The following is a 21,044-nucleotide window of genomic DNA, read 5'->3' on the forward strand; positions in this document are numbered from 1 at the left end:
TCAGGCTAACATAATGTTAATGGAATCAACTCCAAAGACTGAACTCACACAATGATTATGTTTGCATCGAAATAGCGTTTTCTTTCAAGCAAAGTTCAACAAATTTCACGAAATTAAAAAAGAAAAGTGTCCACTTACTATTCTTGTTATATCTATGAATAATGTTTGTTTGTTTTGAATTTCGCGCAAAGCTACTCGAGGGCTATCTGCGCTAGCCCTCCCTAATTTTGCAGTGTAAAACTAGGGGGAAGGCAGCTAGTCATCACCACCCACCGCCAACTCTTGGGCTACTCTTTTACCAACGAATAGTGGGATTGACCGTCACATTATAACGCCCCCACGGCTGAAAAGGTGAGCATGTTTGGTGCGACCGGGATTCGAACCAGCAATCCTCAGATTACGAGTCAAACACCTTAACACATTTGGCCATGCCGGGCCTCTATGAGTAACGCAGGAACTGTAGTTGAAGAAGAACTCTGATCGACAAGAAATAAGGATTTGAGTAAATGATGCAAACATATTTACTAAAAATATTTTTTCTTAAAGATAAATTATTTATTTTTCTAAACGGATATGTTCTTTAATATCCCTGTTTTAATAATTTTGTATTGTGTTTTCACTTAATGAAAGCTATTCGTCACCATCAGTTCAGTGAAGGTAAACCTGAATAAATGTCACATAACTCTCGATAATTGAAAGTTCAATATTTAAAAGCACCCGTTTTATTGGGTTTCTTTGTTTCATACTTGGTGAAGTAAACTTACCTAATTCAGAACTCTAATTGAATAGAAAAACTATATCGAGTTTGACTAATCTGTTAATAGTTCTACGAACTACACACAGAAATGGCTGTGAACACTGCTTAAGTACGTTAACAGAGATTTCCCAAAATCGTCTGTTCATAGTTAACCACAAAACTACGTAATGGATTATCTATGCTCTGCCCACCGTGGGTATCGAAATTCATTTTTTAGTGGTATAAATCAGCAGACACACCGCTGTGTCACTGGAAGGTCTAATATTAGACACCTCCTTTCAGAAGAGCTAGGTAAAACGATTTTAAGGCATAAGTAATACAAGTTGAAAACTAGTATCTTCTAAATTCGTTTGATTTAGTGAATTTTTTGCAACAGACATAAAAAAAGAGTTAATGTTTTCAGCATTTTAGCTACTAACTATTTTATATAAATAGTAATAAATAATTTAATTACACGTAAATAACTGACAAAAATAAAAGGAAAGTAAGAATGTTGTAATTCGTCTAACTTACTTGTTAAAGAAGCCAATATATTTAAAATCAATGGGAATAATTCATAATTAGTCTGTGAACAGGTTGTTTAGAGTCTTCTTGTAACTGGAAAACTTCAGCATATGTATAAGGCTATGTCGTTTTAACTGTTAAAATAAATACGCTGTTTAGAGTCTTTTGTTTTAACTAGAAAACGTCAGCGTATTTATTTTAACAGTTAAAACGACATAGCCTTATACATATGCTGACGTTTTCTAGTTAAAACAAATACATATGCTGTATAAGGCTATGTCGTTTTAATTGTTAAAATAAATACGCTGTTTAGAGTCTTTTGTTTTAACTAGAAAACTTCAATTTATGTTTAAGGTTGTGTCGGTATAACTGTTAAAATAGACACGTTGTTTAGAGTGGATCTCTTGTCGTAACTAAAACACTTCAATTAATGTTTAAGGCTGTGCCATTATAATTACTAAAACAAACACACGTGGGTTGACGACGGGCAACCCACAGGTATTGCTTAGTATAGGTTTGCACGAAAATATTGAAGCAGTGGACTGCATTACTGTACCTCATCTTCGTGACGTCAACTAATGAATATTTTCCTTAGATTTGAAAACTAACAATTTCTCTAGGTAAAACACATTGCCTCGTTTTCATCAACTCGAATACTCAGACAATGAATACTTTAATAACTCATAAATTAAACGGACAACTAATAAAATCAGTGATACGTGCTGTTTGAAGACTTTAGTACACGTAATATGCCAAATGTTTTTTTTTTAGGAAAACTGTAATATTTAAAATTTGGTAAAATCATTCAAAACTAATTCTTAAGCGTATAAAGTATATAAGAGTTAAACTATGAATTGACTTCTAAGACATTTTGTAAATATGAGAAAGTAGATTTGTATTATTACATGTTTACAATAATTCGTTCAGTAACTTTCAAACAAAATTTATATTAAACATACATAACTCCTATTTCTAGCTTCTCTGTACAGTATAATAAATCACTTATACTTGAATAAACTGGATTACGAATAGCATTACCTTTCTGCGTGACTCTAAGTTAAAGACAAGGTTTTTGGAAATTCGCACAAAGCTACTCGAGGGCTATCTGTGCTAGCCGTCCCTAATTTAGCAGTGTAAGACTAGAAGGAAGGCAGTTAGTCATCACCACCCAGCGCCAACTCTTGGGCTACTCTTTTACCAACGAATAGTGGGATTGACCGTCACATTATAAACACCCCAACGGCTGAAAGGGCGAGCATGTTTGGCGCGACTCGGGCGCGAACCCACGACCCTCCGATTGCGAAGCGCACGCCTTAACGCGCTAGGCCATGCCAGGCCCGAAGTTAAAGACAAAGAAATATTTACTAGAAAACAAAACATCCAATAAAACAAAGAACATGTATTTATTTCACGTTTCTGAAAGCTTGAAGTGACTGACGTACTTTAACAAAACCACTTAATTTCTTGTTTAAAATAAATCAGAATTTAAAGATTAATATTTACTTTTAAGTATCCTAGACGTCCTCTCACAGATGGTAAGCGGTACGCCTGAATATTGTAACACTAAATCGATACTGTTGGTGGGCAAAGCACAGATGGCCCATTGTATGGCATGGTGTTCAACAGCCAACAAACAAAGAATCTAAAGTTCAGAATTAAATAATTCAACATTAAAGTTTGAAATAAAGCAAAACTTTTATTTCTGCCTTCAGCATGTATTTTTTTTTTTTACTTTTTCAGCCATCATTTGTTTATGTTTCTTTGTTTTTTTTTATTTCGCGCAGAGCTACACGAGGGCTATATGTGCTAGCCGTCCCTAATTTATCAGTGTAAGACTAGAAGGAAGGCAGCTAGTCATCACCACTCACCACCAACTCTTCGGCTACTCTTATTACCGACGAATAGTGGGATTAACCGCACATTGTAACGCCCCCACGGCTAAAAGGGCGAGCACGTTTGGTGTTACGGGGATTCGAACCCGCAACCGTCGGATTACTAGTCGAGTGTCTTAACCACCTGGCCATACCGGGCCTTTTTAATTATGTAACAACTTACCTAATAGTAATTTTCATTGACGAAATGTCCAGAGATTTACCCAAATCTAGTACTGAAAGTGTTTGTAATACTAGCTGAAGGTACTTTTTAAGGAAGACACAGAACATCGGATAATGTTCACTTTCTTTTTTTACACTGAAGTCTCAATAACCTCATTAGATTCTGATAGTATACGGTACTTTGTAGGAAATAATAACTGAGTCATTTAACTGTTTATGTCTTTAAATTCAAAACCAAAAGTTTGAAAACAGTGGAAATGCTTTACTTTTATTACCCTTCTTTACCAACATCTTTGGACAGATTTTACTTACCATACCAAAAATTACAATCGAGTTAGCCAACTTTGAGTAATGGTTGCTAACATCCACACACATACATAATGGATCATCTTTGTAGAACGATGACACATGAGAATTTCTGTTGATTTTGATTTCACGAAAGTCTTACTGGTAGGGTTAAATGTTTTTCCTTCATGATAATGTTTCAGTCCTGATGTTCACAACATTTGTAATAAAATATTCAGAAAAGGAAATAAATCAATTGATTAATATTGAATCTTAATCGATTTGGGTTTAGTTCTCAAACCTTTTAGTTATCATTTTAGTTTAACCACGAGAATGTAACATTCTTAAAATACATAAGGAGATTACGACCATAAGACTGACCTTATTATAAATATGCATCATTCAAATAATATATGTACATTCGTATCTAGATAAATTTAACAGTACTTTCTGTTGTGTGTCCATGCCACTATTTTGCAGGATGTGGATGGATCGTCATCACAATTGGCATGTGTGCTTATGAGGTGTACGCCGAGGTCCATACAAATTTTCAGTTTTATATTTTGTTTTGCGGTTTTTATGGGTTTTTTTTGCGTTTTTTGCCGCTAATTCACCCATTTCGATAGATATTTATCAAATATGATGGATCATGCGGTCCATGGGAAGATACATAAACATTTTCAGTTTTGCGGGTTGTGGTCGAGAGTGTTGCGTTTTCAATCAATTTTGCCCCCTATCAGTGAATCTTCACCAAACTTGACATGATGGTTTGTTGGGTTCGTGAGCACATTTGTGGTTTCACATTTTGTGCTCGGCAATTTTTATAGACTTTTGTTTCCATATCCTATGATAACCTTTCATAAATCATTTGATCTGCATAACTTGTTTAGGGGACGGGTATTCTAGCTACTATAAAATAACTTCATTTTAAACCTTCTTTTTAATATCATTATATATTTAGCAGTAAAAGAGATTGTTACCCAATTACATTCTTCCCAATAGAGCAACATGAAATACTGTTCTGATTATACTTTATTACAACTTCACGGACTTTGATTAAAGACGTTCATTTTTTAGTTGCCTGGATTTCATCATGATGTTCTATTCTTCCAGCACTATAAACAATATTGCTGATGTCTTCGTCAGTTTACTGTGATGGCTAACAGTCTGCTTCGTTCATATTAAGGCCCAGCTTGGCCAGGCGGTTAAGGCACTCGACTCTTAATTTGAGGGTCGTGGGTTCGAATCCTCGTCTCACCAAATATGCTAGCCCTTTCAGCCGTGGAGGCGTTATAGAGTGACGGTCAATCCTATTATTCGTTGGTAAAAGAGTTGGCGGTGGGTGTTGATGACTAGCTGCCTTCCCTTTAGTCTTACAATGCTAAATTAGGGATGGCTAGCGCAGATAGTCCTCATATAGTCTTGCGCGAGATTAAAAAAGAAACCCATACCAGCCGTATTTAAAATACACTTTTACTTCAAGGTTATTTCCGTCATCATGAATAACTTTAAGATTGTCAGACGATCTTACAGAAAAAGCCGTTTTTTTTTTTCAGCAAGTTTGAACAAGAAAGAAGCACGCCAAAACAAATTTCTCGTATAATTTGTTTATTTTATTTAGTTAAGCACAAAGCTGTGTCACTACGGGTATAAAAACTACACTATGAGCCTTCTGGCTTTTTGCTGTGCCACTAGTGACGGGAGGATTTTCATATACAATTTTTCATAAGTTTAAGATTAGAAATCTCGTTCCGAGAAACGCAATAAAATCTCAAGATACTTTTTGTGTTGGTTAAAAGTATTATTTAAATAATGCTACTTTTACCAAGGATCATTCAAGAATGATATTCAACACTAGGACTATATTCATTCAACACTAGGACTATATTCACTCAACACTATGACTATATTCATTCAACACTATGACTATATTCATTCAACACTAGGATTATATTCACTCAACACTAGGACTATATTCACTCAACACTAGGACCATATTCACTATTGGTAAAAATAACAATAATTTTTTAATTATCTTACATGATTTTTACAAGTTAAACTACCTCTTTCAATCGTTCAACGATTTAAAACAACGAAAGTGTTTACCATTAGGTGAACAGTTATTTTAATATTTTCTTCGCATCACAATTTTCTTGTCCTATTTGTATTGGGTTTTAACGTTTTCTGCGACCTCGCTTTCTGGTTGGTTGTTTCATCTTTAACAAGAACTCAGTCGTGACTGCTTTCACAATGTTTGTATTTCATGCAAACCTTACACCTTCCAGTCTTGCACTTGGAACTAAAGCTATAATAAACATTGACTTTCAGGCATTGTTCCATTCTATATTGGCCATTTAGCCCTTGCAGTCAAGAACAGGATAAACAAGACTTTAGGCATTTCTCCAGTGTATATTAGCTATTTAGGCACTTAAAACTGATCTTTTATACGCAAATTAATTTGAAAAAAAAGCAGTGAACTTTAACCGTAACCCTGAAAGGAGTGAACCGATAAGCACAAATTTGTATTGTTCGAATGATTTAATACAACATTACTGTTGAAGGATAGTAACAATGATGCTTTCATGGTTAGTGGATATTGTAATGATTGTTTCTTTGTTACACGAGGGCTATTTGCGCTAGCCGTCTCTAATTTACCAGTGTAAGACTAGAGGGAAGGCAGCTAGTCATCACCACCCACAACCAAGTCTCTGGTTAATCTTTTACTAACGAATAATGGGATTGATCGACACATTATAACACCCACGCGGCTAAAAGGGCGAGCATTTTGATGTGACAGGGATATGAACCCGCGACCCTCAGATTACGAGTCGGTCGCGCTAACTGCCTGGCCATACCGGGCCTATATTTTGACTATCAAGATATTAATTTCTGTATCACCCATTCCAGGTTTTAAAGTTAAACTAATTTCGATTTTATTCTTTTTTTCTAATATTTCCTTGAGTGTTAGTCTATGGATTCGCTTTTTTTTAGGTTGAATGGTAGTTCTTACGCTATGAAACCACACCAGATACATTTAGAAAATGCACATTTATGTATGTGTGTGGACATTTCTTAAATGAAATACTGATAATATTTTAATATAGTGTGTGTATATCCTATCAATAAATAACATACACCACCACCTACATGACGTCATATATAAATAGCCGCAAACGAAGAGATCTTGAGAATAAATTAACTTAATTTTTAAGAGGTCGCATAGTTGGACGAATGGAAGACGGTCCAAATCGGAGATAAATCGCTAAGCTTCTTACAAGTTTGAGTTAATGGTGTTGTTTAAAATTAAGCACAAAGCTACACAATGGACTATCTGTGCTTTGCTCACCACAGGTATCGAAACCCGGTTTTTAGTGGTGTGAATCAGCAGACACACTGCCGTGCCGCTGGGAAACGTTTCTTACAAGACACCACTACCTGCAATTAACAAGTTGAAACCGTTCCAATCACTTTGGAAATTAACAGTTTCTGCCCAGTTTGGATACCTCCCAAAGTAAGTTAATGAACTCTTCGTAGTTTGAGAAGTACGCAGAAAGACCAATGACTGACAGACAGCCAGTGCTGCAAATATGTCCCAGTGTCATCAGAAATTATCTTTATGACATGACACGTACTGCAATGGCAATGTAGCTAGATGGAAGCCACTCCTTGCTCTAAGAAATATTTTACAACAGCACCAGAAGGCGTCACAGATGCTATCTCACTCACCTACTTTTTTACGATACTGTAATGGTTTGTTGTTTTCAAAGAGTCCAGGGTGTAGAGTGAGACAGTGGACTGACAGGGACCAGCTTACTAGACAAGGTAGTGTCTTCAAGTTAGAAGGAGATCAAATTCATTCAGCCCAAGTCCCAAAACGATGACTGGATATGAATACTGTCAGGGCTGTCTGGTCCATTCTTGATCTTCCCCTGTGAACATATAAAGAGAGAAGGGGGTTTGGTTATTTGTATCGAAACCCAGTTTATAGTGTTGTAAGTCCGGAGAGCGGAGAAAAATCCTTTAGGCTTAGTTTTAAGATCCCGTACATATGACATATAGCCAAGTTTCTGTCTTGAATATTTTAAAGGACAATTTACCAATTACTAAAGTTTGTCTTTTATCATTTGTGTCATAGTTGTTTATTTAATAAAACGGTGTTATTGGTGGAATAGGTTACTGCTTGTTCATTGATTAGCCTAATGCGAAAATAATTGAATTCGAACGTAAACTTACTATATTTTTGTAGTTTTTCTTATTGTGGTGTTTCTCTGCTTATTTTCCTGGTTACTTTAATTACTAATCGCTGATAAAGATAACATTATTTCAAAATCTTAAATCAACTTAATCATTCAGAACCTCAGAATACACTGGTTAGTACCTTTCATGTTTAAATACGGTTATCTTTATATTCTGCCATGTTTTTTTATATATATTCTTAGACCTTAAGTTTTTGTTTTTGTCTAGAAGCTGTGGCTCACAGCAAGCGAACTTCCAACGCTAAAAAAAGGGTTTCAAACCCGTAGCAGGCAGAGCACAGGCAGCTCATTATGTAGCTTCGTGTTGAACATCAAACAAACATTTACATCTTTCTACTGCATTGTTCTGTAACGTTTTACTGCATTATTCTGTAACGTTTTACTGCAGTGTTCTGTAACGTTTTACTGCAGTATTTTGTAACATTTTACTGCAGTAGTCTGTAATGTTCTACTGCAGTGTTCTATAACGTTTTACTGCATTGTTTTGTAACGTCTTACTGCAGTATTATGTAACGTTTTACTGCAGTAGTCTGTAATGTTTTACTGCAGTGTTCTATAACGTTTTACTGCATTGTTCTGTAACGTCTTGCTGCAGTATTCTGTAACGTTTTACTGTAGTATTCTATGACGTTTTACTGCATTATTCTGTAACGTTTTACTGCAGTGTTCTGTAACGTTTTACTGCATTATTCTGTAACGTTTTACTGCAGTGTTCTGTAACGTTTTACTGCATTGTTCTGTAACGTTTTACTGCAGTAGTATGTAACGTTTTACTGCGGTAGTCTGTATTGTTTTACTGCAGTAGTCTGTAACGTTTTACTGCAGTAGTCTGTAACGTTTTACTGCGGTAGTTTGTATTGTTTTACTGCGGTAGTTTGTATTGTTTTACTGCAGTAGTCTGTAACGTTTTACTGCGGTAGTTTGTATTGTTTTACTGCGGTAGTTTGTATTGTTTTACTGCAGTAGTCTGTAACGTTTTACTGCAGTAGTCTGTATTGTTTTACTGCATTGTTCTGTAACGTGACAGGTGTTGCTTTGCAGTCCTGAACATTCTTTTGTAAACACCTCACAATCTAACGTCGACACAACTGAAACACATGGGAGAGCTAATAAAACATGTTCTAAAGTTATAGTCTTAATATGAAGCAATAAATATTTTAAGGGACTATAATACTTTCTGCGAATATATAAAATAGCATTCAATAAATATAAATAACAGCCAGTTGCTGAGTAACAGTCAATAAATATATCCTCAAACAGCCAGTTGCCAGGTAACAGTCAATAAATATATCCTCAAGCAGCCAGTTGCTAAGAAACAGTCAATAAATATATCATCAAGCAGCCAGTTGCTAAGTAACAGTCAATAAATATATCCTCAAGCAGCCAGTTATTAAGCAATAGTCAATAAATATATCGTGCAGCCAGTTAGTGAGTAACAGTCAATGAATATATCCTCAGGCAGCTTGTCATTAAGTAGTAGTCAAGTAAAATATCCTCAAGTACCAAGTGCTGTAAGATTGACGTCATAACAGTTCCAAACATCATCATGTCTGTTGGTCAACATCAACATCATCGTTGTTGTGATAACCACATTTGTTAGTCTGCAACTGTTTGTGTATTTATATAGCAATGCGCAAACTTCATGAACAGACTAGGGCGCTACAGATATACTCCTAGTCAACGTTTCGTCGCAATTGGCAGATAGTAAGTTACTGAGACGTTTTCTATTGGGTTGAGGAATAATTCGTGAGCGTTTTTTCAAGTTAAAAAATATATTCATAAATGAAATCCTTTCGCAAAATAGTTCATGTCATTTGGTAGATAATCTTTTGCTCTAATAGATGGTGTGTTTGATTTTCATATGTCTTTAATTTTTGCTTTCATTTTCAGCTCATTAAATGGAATGTCAAGTGGACAAAATCGAGCATTTTCGACACCATCTGCTTTTCGCATTCAATTTCTTGCAATTTCGTTTAAAACAATGCATACTATATACCTAGGTATTACGTGAAATAAAGTATCATAATAAATGTTTTGGGTGTAATGTGTTCATGCATTGAAGTATTGTATAGTCTTGCATGTAATGCTTGAATGAAATTATTTAAAAACGCTCACGAATTATTCCTCAACCTAATACATCGATTTCTGCTGTAATATATAATATCAAGAGGATTATATACTGAGTTCTAGGTGATAATACCAGAGTGTTATGTAGATATGAGTGTGTGTGTGTATGCTTATTACAAGCTTACACTGGACGAAACATCTGTTAAAGATTATCTGCATGATCCACGTAAGATAGGAACTGTTAAGAATATTACTTACGGATCGCCACAGGGACTCTGTTTCTTTTTTCAAGAAAGCTTTAAGGATGAGAACAGAAAACTTATTTCCTGTTGAGATACGATGATACAATAACAACTAAAACATAAATCAGTGTGTTTGTGTTTTTCTAATACCAAAGCGACATCGGGCTATCTGCTGAGCCCACCGAGGGGAATCGAACCCCTGACTTTAGCGTTGTAAATTCGTAGACTTACCGGTGTACTGGCGGGGGCAAGTCAGTGTGAACAAAGTTTGTTTACTGTCAGAAGACCGTGTAAGTTTGAGTGAAGTAATTTCTTATGGTAAGAAAGAAACAGAAAAGCCACAGTAAAATCATCCATTCGTGAAATAACATTTACATACAAATTGTTAACAGATCAAGGAGTAAACAACAGTAAAACATTATATTTTGATTTCAGAAGATAAATATGGAAAGAGAGAAAATAAACTCTTGTCAAAATAAATCTATACGTCACGATTTATTGCGCTACGAACTATGCAATATCAGTTTCTGTTCTGACGAAGTAAAAGAGTCGACTAGAAAAGATATCTTACTCGCAAAAATTTCTAAATATTCTTTGTATATCGTATTTGTATGCATTTTATCGTAGTAGAAAAACGAGACACGTGGTTTGGTAGATAATTTCTCTTTTAAAAGGGACAAAAACAACTTCTTGTTTATAAATGGTTAAACTCTGAAGTCTATTTCCTTTAAAGAAAATGTCTTGGTTTAAAAGGGTCATAACATGGAGGTTATTTCTTTGAAAGGTATCTGTATTTAAATTCCTACAAGTAACAATAGCCTAAGAGTTGGCTGAAATTGTTTCATTCAGTTACGCCCCTTAGTGGCACTGCGACATGGCCGTGATCTTACAACGTGCCACCCTTTATCTTAGCGTATTTGTTCACACCCTCTATTGGCACAGCGGTAAGTTTGCGGACTTACAACGCGCTACCGTTTGTATAGCCTATCACTTCACGCCCCCTACTGTCACAGCAGTATGGCTACGGACTTACAACTTTAGAAACCGGATTTCGATACCCGTGGTGGGCAGAGAACAGTGTATTGTGTATCTCTATGCTTAATTACAAAAACCAACAAATTATCAATTCAAAATTATATGCAAATATTCATTTTTTTTGCATCTAAAACTAGAAAAAAAGTTTACTCCAAAATAATTTTAAAATAACGAGAAACATTTAAATTAAACGAGTTTGTCATTTGGTATTTTGATTTCTATGTCCTCTTCTCTTTGTATATATTTCTTTACCAAATTGCTACATCATATAGACTTTTTAATGTTCAACTTTTTATATGTCTACTCTTTTACATTCATCACCCCTCATTCACTCAATACATTCCTAAGAAATGTTTTTTTTTTAGTTGCTTCAGTTTACTTTCGAAACTCTCGCACTTCCACCAAGTGACGACATCCAAAGTAAAACTTATTATATCATGAGTTGCATTGTTTTTTCTAAGTCACCTACCCAACTGTTTGTCATTTACTTTTCCTTGGCTATCGAATTTATCTTCATTTAAATGAACACCTGCAGTTTTTCCCAGCACCATATCCCGAAGGAAGTTCTATCACGTCATATACTCTTCATATTTTGAAGCGCATACATTTCATCCAAACTATTTTAAGACGCACGGTCTCTCTTCATCTGGCCTTTCATCACATAAGTAAAAACATTTTGTCTTTTATCTCCTTTACTACATCTTCAATCATCCAAGTAATTGGATTTCACCCAAACAATCTATCATAAGATACGGTTCTTTCTTACTTAAATCTCCATTACACAGGCCTCTGCATTTATTCCAAACAAATTACCCTGTCTTAAGCCTGTTTCTTGCTTAATTCTCCATTACACAGACATCTGCATTTATTCCAAACAAATTACCCTGCCTTATGCCTGTTTCTTGCTTAATTCTCCATTACACAGGCATATTCATTTATTCCAAACAAATTACCCTGGCATAAGTCTGTTTCTTGCTTAAAAGTCCATTACACAGGCCTCTGCATTTATTCCAAACAAATTACCCTGCCTTAAGTCTGTTTTTCCTTAAATCTCCACTACACAGGCCTCTGCATTTATTCCAAACAAATTACCTTGGCATAAGTCTGTTTCTTGCTTAATTCTCCATTACACAGGCATCTGCACTTATTCCAAACAAATTACCCTGCCTTATGCCTGTTTCTTGCTTAATTCTCTATTACACAGACATCTGTATTTATTCCAAACAAATTACCCTGCCTTAAGTCTGTTTCTTGCTTAATTCTCCATTATACAGACATCTGTATTTATTCCAAACAAATTACCTTGCCTTATGCCTGTTTCTTGCTTAATTCTCCATTACACAGGCATCTGCATTTATTCCAAACAAATTACCCTGGCATAAATCTGTTTCTTGCTTAATTCTCCATTACACAGGCATCTGCACTTATTCCAAACAAATTACCTTGCCTTATGCCTGTTTCTTGCTTAATTCTCTATTACACAGACATCTGTATTTATTCCAAACAAATTACCTTGCCTTATGCCTGTTTCTTGCTTAATTCTCCATTACACAGGCATCTGCATTTATTCCAAACAAATTACCCTGTCTTAAGCCTGTTTGTTGCTTAAAAATCTAGTTCACAGGCATCTGCATTTCTTCCAAACAAATTACCCTGCCTTAAGCCTGTTTCTTGCTTAATTCTCCATTACACAGGCAACGCATTAATTCCAAACAAATATTCCTGCCTTAAGCCTGTTTCTTGCTTAATTCTCCATTACACAGGCAACGCATTAATTCCAAACAAATATTCCTGCCTTATGCCTGTTTCTTGCTTAATTCTCCACTACACAGTCGCATTATATTGTATCCAAACAACCTACACAGCATTATGTTTTTCTCTTTTCATCCTCCATAACACAGACATCCGCATTTCCTTCAGACAACTTACTCTGAGCTGTGCTTAACCCACCATTATACACAAAACCACCTCATCTCTTATCCTAAGTTGCAATTTTTTCATCTTCATCTTCCAATACACACGCTCTCTTGTGGCACAGTGGTATGTCTTTGGAATCACACCGCTATAAACCGGGTTTTGATACCCGTGCTGGGCAGAGCACAGATAGCCCATTGTATAGCTTTGTGCTTAATTACAAACAAACAAATCAATACACAAATGTCTTTATTTCAGTTAAGATCACGATTTGTGCTGTCGCCCAACTTTATGATCAATAGCATAATTCTCTAACATTCGTTCCAGGACCAGAGTAAACTATGATATTTTCTTTCTAATTCATTTATACTCACAGGAACACTTTGTACTGTTTAACCACACAATATTTGATGTTCTCTTTGTTTTCGTCTGGCAATCAAGTACAAAATATCTACTTCGCAGTCAGTCTAGCACTCTTCCCTAACTTATTTATCTTTGCTTCGTTTTCTTGACAAAACCTCGTGTATTCATCCCAGTACCGTGTTTTGTGATATACTGTTTCTATACCTTATTGTCTGTTACACAAACACACTTTGTTACATACTGTATCTATCTATAGCTGTGCTTCCTTTTTCCAGTTGTCCATCCAATAAATAACATCTCTGATTTATGATTTTCTTTATGCGAAAAGACGTATATATATATGGCATCTTACTTCCACTTCATCTATCGTTACAAGACATTGGGTTTTAACAGTTTACTCTATTCTAAGAGATACTTCATCTCTCTTTGACTTTGCTTCATCATCATTTCTCATTCACTCTGTAATATATCCCAAGAATATTCCTCCCTCTATTTTTATCTTACCTTCCATTCTACGTTCACTCTCTAATATATTCCAAGAATATTCCTCCCTCTATTTTTATCTTACCTTCCATTCTTCGTTCACTCTCTAAGATGTTCCAAGAAATATTCCTCCCTCTATTTTTATCTTACCTTCCATTCTGCGTTCACTCTCTAAGATGTTCCAAGAAATATTCCTCCCTCTATTTTTATCTTACCTTCCATTTTGCGTTCACTCTCTAAGATATTCCAAGAAATATTCCTCCCTCTATTTTTATGTTACCTTCTATTTCACATTCACCTTTGCCATGTTCCAAAGAATACTTATGATCTCATTATATGAGAAACTACAATATTTCCATAATACTAAGAAACTTTGCTGTTGTTTCAAAATTCTGTACTAATCAAACCTTTAAATATGCCTTTAAAAATTACCATAGCAACAGATTAGAAATAACGTAATCCTAAAAGTTCGTATGATATACCGAAACCGGTTTTTGTATTAAGATATTTTGCTCTAGAAGTTTAGTTTTGCACTTTAGTACGTAAGTATTATCGTATCTATTTCTACTCACATAGTTCCTCCCATTCATTCAATATTTACTATTAAGAGTTATTGTGAGTGGTTGACCCCAAACTCTGAATAAAGATTGTGAAAGTCCTTAAAATGACAGTACCTGTAATTCTAATACAATATGCACGTTATGTGTTCTAAAGACGGCTGATATGGGTATCGTTTGTTTGTTTTGAATTTCGTACAAAGCTATACGAGGGCTATCTGCGCTAGACGTCCGTAATTTAGCAGTGTAAGACTAGAGGGAAGGCAGCTAGTCATCATCAGTCATCGCCAACTCGTGGGCTACTCTTTTACCAACGAATAGTGGGATTAACCGTCACATTGTAACGCCCCCACGGTGAAAGGGCGAGCATGTTTGGTGTGATGAGGGATTCGAACCCACGATCCTCACATTACGAGTCGAGTGCCTTAGCCACCTGGCGATGCCAAGCAAAGTATGGGTATTAAAACGTTAATTAAAATAAATTAAGGATAACATTTCAACTTTCTTAGGTCATCTTCAGGTTAACAATGAGAGTATCCAACTGACCGTCGCTGGGCACATGTTTTAGGAACGAGTATGTGTCCAGTAACGATCAGATGCAAACTCTCTTTATTCAACTGAAGATGACCAAAGAAAGCCGAAACATTGCTCTGTAGTTTATTTTAACTAAAGTTTTAATACCCAGACCAGCTGCCTTTAGAATACGTTTTTACTGCAAGTGGATTTCTCGTCATCATGATTGTGCAAGTTATTCAATGATTTGTGTTTGAAGGAACAAATAAGAATCTGTTTTTCATATTTTAAAGTACTAAATAACCCATAACTTTTACCAAGTATTTATTCATGGTATTCAAAAACGATTATGTCCTGTGAAAGTTACTGACACACCCCTTTCTTCCTGGTTTTACACTTTCCTAACAAAGATGTTTTGAATATTCTGTTCAGCCATAAACACTGCACGTGTCAGTTACAATAAGAAGGGACTGTATTCATCCAAAAAGGTCAGTCAACTGGATTTCTTGACTAAATAAAGCAAGACTTCACTGCGGGTATATAATTTAATGCAATATTTCTTTCCATCACTACTTTGTCCTTCTTATTATAATTGTTAAAATACTGTTCTGTGCCTTTCTCTAATACATTTTCATTACTGGTTAACAGTAACATCGTTGTTGTTTTTTATTATTATTTCCTATATTAGAAACAACTTACCTTTACTCAGAGTAGATGTTACACTTGACCTTCTAACATTAATTGTAATATTATTTGTGCACATTCTTATTTTAGTATTTTATTTTATTTGTGGCAGATGTTTAGTTTTAAATGGAAAGAAACTCCTCAACTGTGGTGTTCAGAGAGATTACCCCTTAAACCCCCCATGTTGCAGGTTAAGTGTAACTAAAGTAGGCTTTAAATAACTGTACTGGGATATTATTCTTTAGTGAGTTTCGATTTTCTTTGAGAACTAATGAAGAAAGAGATGGCGAAATGAAAGCAGAGACGGCATGGCGTAAGTTTAGGCTCACATCGCGAATTTCGACAAACACCCATAAACAGGGTCAAAGGTTGAAGGGGATCAATAAGTTTAATGCTGTAGAATTTATTGTGAGGAAGAGGGAACTGGAGTACCCCGAGAAAACCCATTTTTTACAGGATAGGCATCGAATATTTTACCTGTTCTGTCCCCAGACTGTAAGGCACAAACATGGGATTAATTATGAAAAACGTAAACGAAGCTAATGGTGCGTGGGCATTCTTTGTGTGGCTGCGGTGTATATTGTATGGAGATATTGTTTTCTGTGGTGAGAAATGTAATAATGTGGAAGGCAGAGGTTAATTTATTTAGTCAAAGTATTTAGTCTGCCTTTAAGAATGGTAATTTTCTTACTTTGTGTAAATAGCTAACAGTGGTGTAACTTGGAAGCGTTAGAACTAATCGTAATACTCTGTTACATTGGTATTGTTGTTCCTTAAGTGGATCGTCTGACATATCTCTAGTAACTTAACAGCCGTATCCAACAATTGGTCGAATATACCCCTTGTAGATTTTTAGAACCTTTGTTTCTGCTAGATGTAAGTCTGAGATGGTTAATACGTTTGATGTAAGTTTTGTGTATTTTCTTCGTATACTCTTCCTATACGAGTCTCTTTGGCGAGTGTATAATAGCACCAAGAACTTTGTCTTTAGAACATAATTTAATTTCTACGTTACCTAATTGTAGCTTTACCTTTTTAGAGATTTTAAAATATTATATCTAGAGTTTTATTGGGGCTCAGCATAATCCACCAATCATTGATTGTGTTACGTGATTTTTGAACGGGTTTCTTGATACATTCCAAACAGCAGCGTCATTAGCGTATTGGTTAAAGTTATTTATAAATATGGTGTAAAAGCGCGGCGAGAGAACTGAGAGACTCCTGGTGTGATGTTTATTGGTTTTACAATATATTATTTATTCTAATAACAGCAATGCGGTCAGTTAAAAATTTTAACAATATCAATGTTCATGAGGCCAATATGTAATGGCATTACGTCACATACTGTCAAAAGGTTTTCGGAAATCAGTAAAAAAATTCCTATAATGGCTTCGTTATTGTTGAATGTTTTATCAACCGATTTCTTGAGTCATGTTAAACGATGTATGGTCTGTTTGTTTTGAAGAGAAGAGATTTGTATGTTTGAAAGAAAATTGTTTTCTTTTCAAAAATAAGAGTCGTTTTCGATAAAACTTCTTCAACTAGTTTACCTTTGTGCATGTTGATCAACCACTATTAACTAGATAACTTTAGTCCAAGCAAATATACGACGTGAGGGATACATTTTGTGCAATGTGTATGTGCAAACAAGGTAGTATATGTAATGAGTGTGCTAACCTTTGAAACACTAGGTATGGTGGTTTTATTTATAAATCAATTAAACTCGTATCATTTGAAATTATATTGGAGTTGAATTTGAAATTAAATGTGCAATGCTGCTCCAGAAAACTTAGGATTATAACTCTCAAATTCGGAGCTTGATTCCTGCAGTGAGAGTAACACAAGTACTCTGACTGAATATTTTATTTTAATGTAGATCTGCAAAGCTGAAAATAAATAGCCTGCGAGTTTGTTTATGTACAATTAACAAGAATCTGCAGGTTTTCATAAAAACTGCTAATCATAAGTTTCTTAATTAAATACATTGTAGAGAAAGAAAGACACTCAGTAACTCTGGAAGAGATGTTTACCAAGTCTTTGATCAAATTTATTGTTTCTTTATGTTTGGTTTGTTTTGAATATCGCGCAAAGCTACACGAGGGCTATTTGCGCTAGCCGTCTCTAATTTAGCAGTGTAAGACTAAAGGGAAGATAGTTTGTCATCACCACCTGCCGCCAACTCTTGGGCTACTCTTTTACCAACGAATAGTGGGACTGACCGTCACTCATATCGCTTCCACAGATGAAAGGGCGAGCATGTTTTGTGTGACGGGAACTCGAACCCACGATCCTCGGATTACGAGTCGAGTGCCTTAACCACCTGGCCGTGCTGGGCCATTTCTTAGGGAGACATGAAATAACTCAACATGAACAAGATTATACTTAACTGCCTTATCAGAAACATTGGACCTAGAGAGGAGTGTGTGAAAAAACTAAAAACAACGTGAAATAAAATTTAAAAAAAAACACAAGTCGGGAATCATTTTTGTGGCCGAAGCTGGGATATGGTTAATGATTAAGGGCGGGTAACAAAGGAGATTATTCTGTTCTTTGGCACCTTTTAAAGAAGTACATCAATCGCACCCTACTAATTCATCACCAGTATAAACTATATACAGAAGCTGTTGTAAAGTATCTTGATGTAACGTCAGTAGACTCTGGTCGCACATGTGAGCTACTAGCGTGTCCTATTCATAAATATAACTTAAAACCTCTACGTGTTGTCTCTCTATGTGTAAACCAGGATTATTACACTGAGATGTCATTTCAATGAATGAATAAGGATATAACAGTTACTATTTTATAATTATATTATCGTAACTGTTTTCACCTGAGAATCCTCCTATGACCAGCAGAGTCATCTAGCGATCAGTGAATAAAATACGCTAAGAATTTGTTTTGTTTCTTTGTTTTTGAATTTCGTTCAAAGCTGCACGAGGGCTACCTACGCTATAATTTAGCAGTTTAAGACTAAAGGTAAGGCAACTAGTCATCACCACCCACCGCCAACTCTTGAGATACTCTATTACCAACGAATATTGGGATTAACCGTGACATAATAACGCCCCCACGGCTGAAAGGGCAGAGCATGTATGGTGCGACCGGGATTTGAACCCGCGACCCTCTGATTACAAATCGAGTGTCTTAAACACCACCACCTGACTAGGCCGGGCCCCGATAAGAATTCAGTCAGCAAGGGTTTTAACTATCTCATTTGCTTCCACGATTATTTTTCAATGAGGTTGAATGGTTATTACGCTAAATAGTTCGTAGTTCTAACCCCATAACGAACTCGGAGCACCTATCCCATTATGAAGCGTTGTGTAGAAACAAATAAAACCACCAATTTGCTTTGCACCCTTTCGAAAATATCTAAATCGGTTCGATCATAAAGCTTATTTCTTAAACAAGCAATAAAATTGGTGTAGAGAGACAATATATCTGTTTGGTGTTTCCTTCTTCGTTGAAACGTTATTATTTAAGAAGAGTAAAATCTGTGGATGATGCCTTTACATCAGTACCAGAAAAATGTTATAGAATCTTTACAATTCCATAATACAGTTGTGTATAAATTCAAAGATTTATCAATGTGTACATTTTGGTATTGAATGCACTATTTGTAATCAGAAAAACCTGTCACGAACCAGCCACAGAAGAATGGTTTCTTCAGCTACAAGTATCTCTTTTATATATATATATATATGTATTTCATGAGATGACTTTATAAAGGCTTGCCTAAAGAAACATATTGATATAATGACGTGAACTTTGAAGAATAAAATTTTCAACAAACCGAAAATACTTAGCTCTGAACAACTGTTTGTTTTGAATTTCGCGCAAAGCTACACAAGGGTTCTCTGCGCTAGCTCTCCCTAATTTAGCAGTGTAAGACTAGAGGGAAGACAGCTAGTCATCACCACCCACCACCAACTCTTGGACTACTCTTTTACCAACGAATAGTGGGATTAACCGTCACATTTTAACGCCTTTATGGCTGAAAGAGTGAGCATGTTTGTTGCGACGGGGATTCGAACTCGCGACCCTCAGATTACGAGTCGAACGCCTTAACCAACCTGACCATGCCGGGCCCTGAACAACTGTCTGTCTAGATCAAATCAACCTGAATTTGAGATTTTAAGGGTTATGATTTTTTTCTTTTCTCCTTTTCCAACTTCCTTTGTTTTCTGTTTCCATTTTGAATCAAATCCCCGTTTTCCTTTTCTCTCTCTCTGACTTCCATACCTTCTTTTCTTTCTCTTTTCTTCGGAAATGACTAGAGTACCTGTACGGAAATACGTGAGTGTCAAGAAACGATCTCGCTGGATTTTTGTGCATGAAACCGGAAGAAGGCGTGAAGGTTCCTTTGTATGTTGTCATCGATTATCATTACATCAACAGCATAATTATCGAATCACAATAAATGTTTGAAAGAAAAGTCTTACAACAATGTACTGACTGACACGTAGCAGTGATGAAACAGTTCCTTACACGAGCTATCTCACTCGCCAGAGGCAAAACTGTTCTTTAACTACATTGCTTTGTTGTTTGAAATTTATTATTTTCACGTGCGTCAACATCTTTATAAAACATCGGCAACCCGAATATTGTAAATATCGCTATTGTTCAAGTTACACAGGCAAAAAAATAATAATAACTAAATATTGTTTTGTAGTACTTACCATAAGACTAAGGCAACTTGGCACTGATGTATAAGATGGCTAAGTCGTAATGTGGCAATCCTCGTCTCTCATTCTTCTTTAGAGCAATGTATTAATTATTTATAAGCCTTAAAACAATTTTTTAGGATTTTTCTTTCTGTGAAAATAAGATAGACCAGCAAGTTGATGTTGTTTTCTGATCTTGGGTTTTAATCTGAAAGAAATTCGTTTCCTCTCATCAGCCATATAAAGCCTACACGATATAACTAAGTTAGAACCAAAGAGTCAGTTATATAAACATGTAATTCTTCGAAAAATAAGTCAAGTTAGAATTAAAAAAATAACCACTAGCAAAAGGTTCATGATGGTGAAATTGGAGTCTAAAAATGAATATGAAGACTTTGTTTACTAAATTCCAATGTTTCAATATGGACTCATTATGTCTTCAGCGAAGTCTTAAAATCGTGTCACACAAATGATTATCTTAAACTATGTCACATTTACTAGCTAACGAAGGTATAATAGATTTCAAAAAAAGATTATAGACATATTGCAAAATAGTGGAGTTTTAAGTGCATAGATTTGGAATAATTTTAGATCCAAAAAGCTTTATGGGTCGTTAATAGTCGGGTCGCCTATAATAAATTTTCTTCAATGTGGAGAAATCGTTGT

The 21,044-nt window shown here is 35.4% G+C and overlaps 1 protein-coding gene and 1 long non-coding RNA gene across 5 annotated transcripts in view; one reads left to right on the forward strand and one right to left on the reverse strand.

Annotated features, from left to right (window-relative positions):
- Positions 1–21,044, forward strand: part of LOC143245105 (patj homolog) — a 548,212-nt gene that overhangs the window by 469,622 nt on the left and 57,546 nt on the right. The gene's annotated exons all lie outside the window — the stretch shown is intronic.
- LOC143245108 (uncharacterized) overlaps positions 5,095–21,044 on the reverse strand; it is a 48,386-nt gene continuing 32,436 nt past the window's right edge. For both annotated transcript variants that reach the window (XR_013025472.1, XR_013025471.1), the window contains exons 2-3: positions 20,394–20,586; positions 5,095–7,529 (exon numbers count right to left, since the gene is read on the reverse strand). This is a non-coding gene — a long non-coding RNA (uncharacterized LOC143245108). The remainder of the gene's footprint in view (positions 7,530–20,393; positions 20,587–21,044) is intronic.

Source organism: Tachypleus tridentatus, chromosome 2 (genome assembly GCF_004210375.1).
Source record: "Tachypleus tridentatus isolate NWPU-2018 chromosome 2, ASM421037v1, whole genome shotgun sequence".
In the NCBI taxonomy this organism is placed as follows: Eukaryota; Metazoa; Arthropoda; class Merostomata; order Xiphosura; family Limulidae; genus Tachypleus; species Tachypleus tridentatus.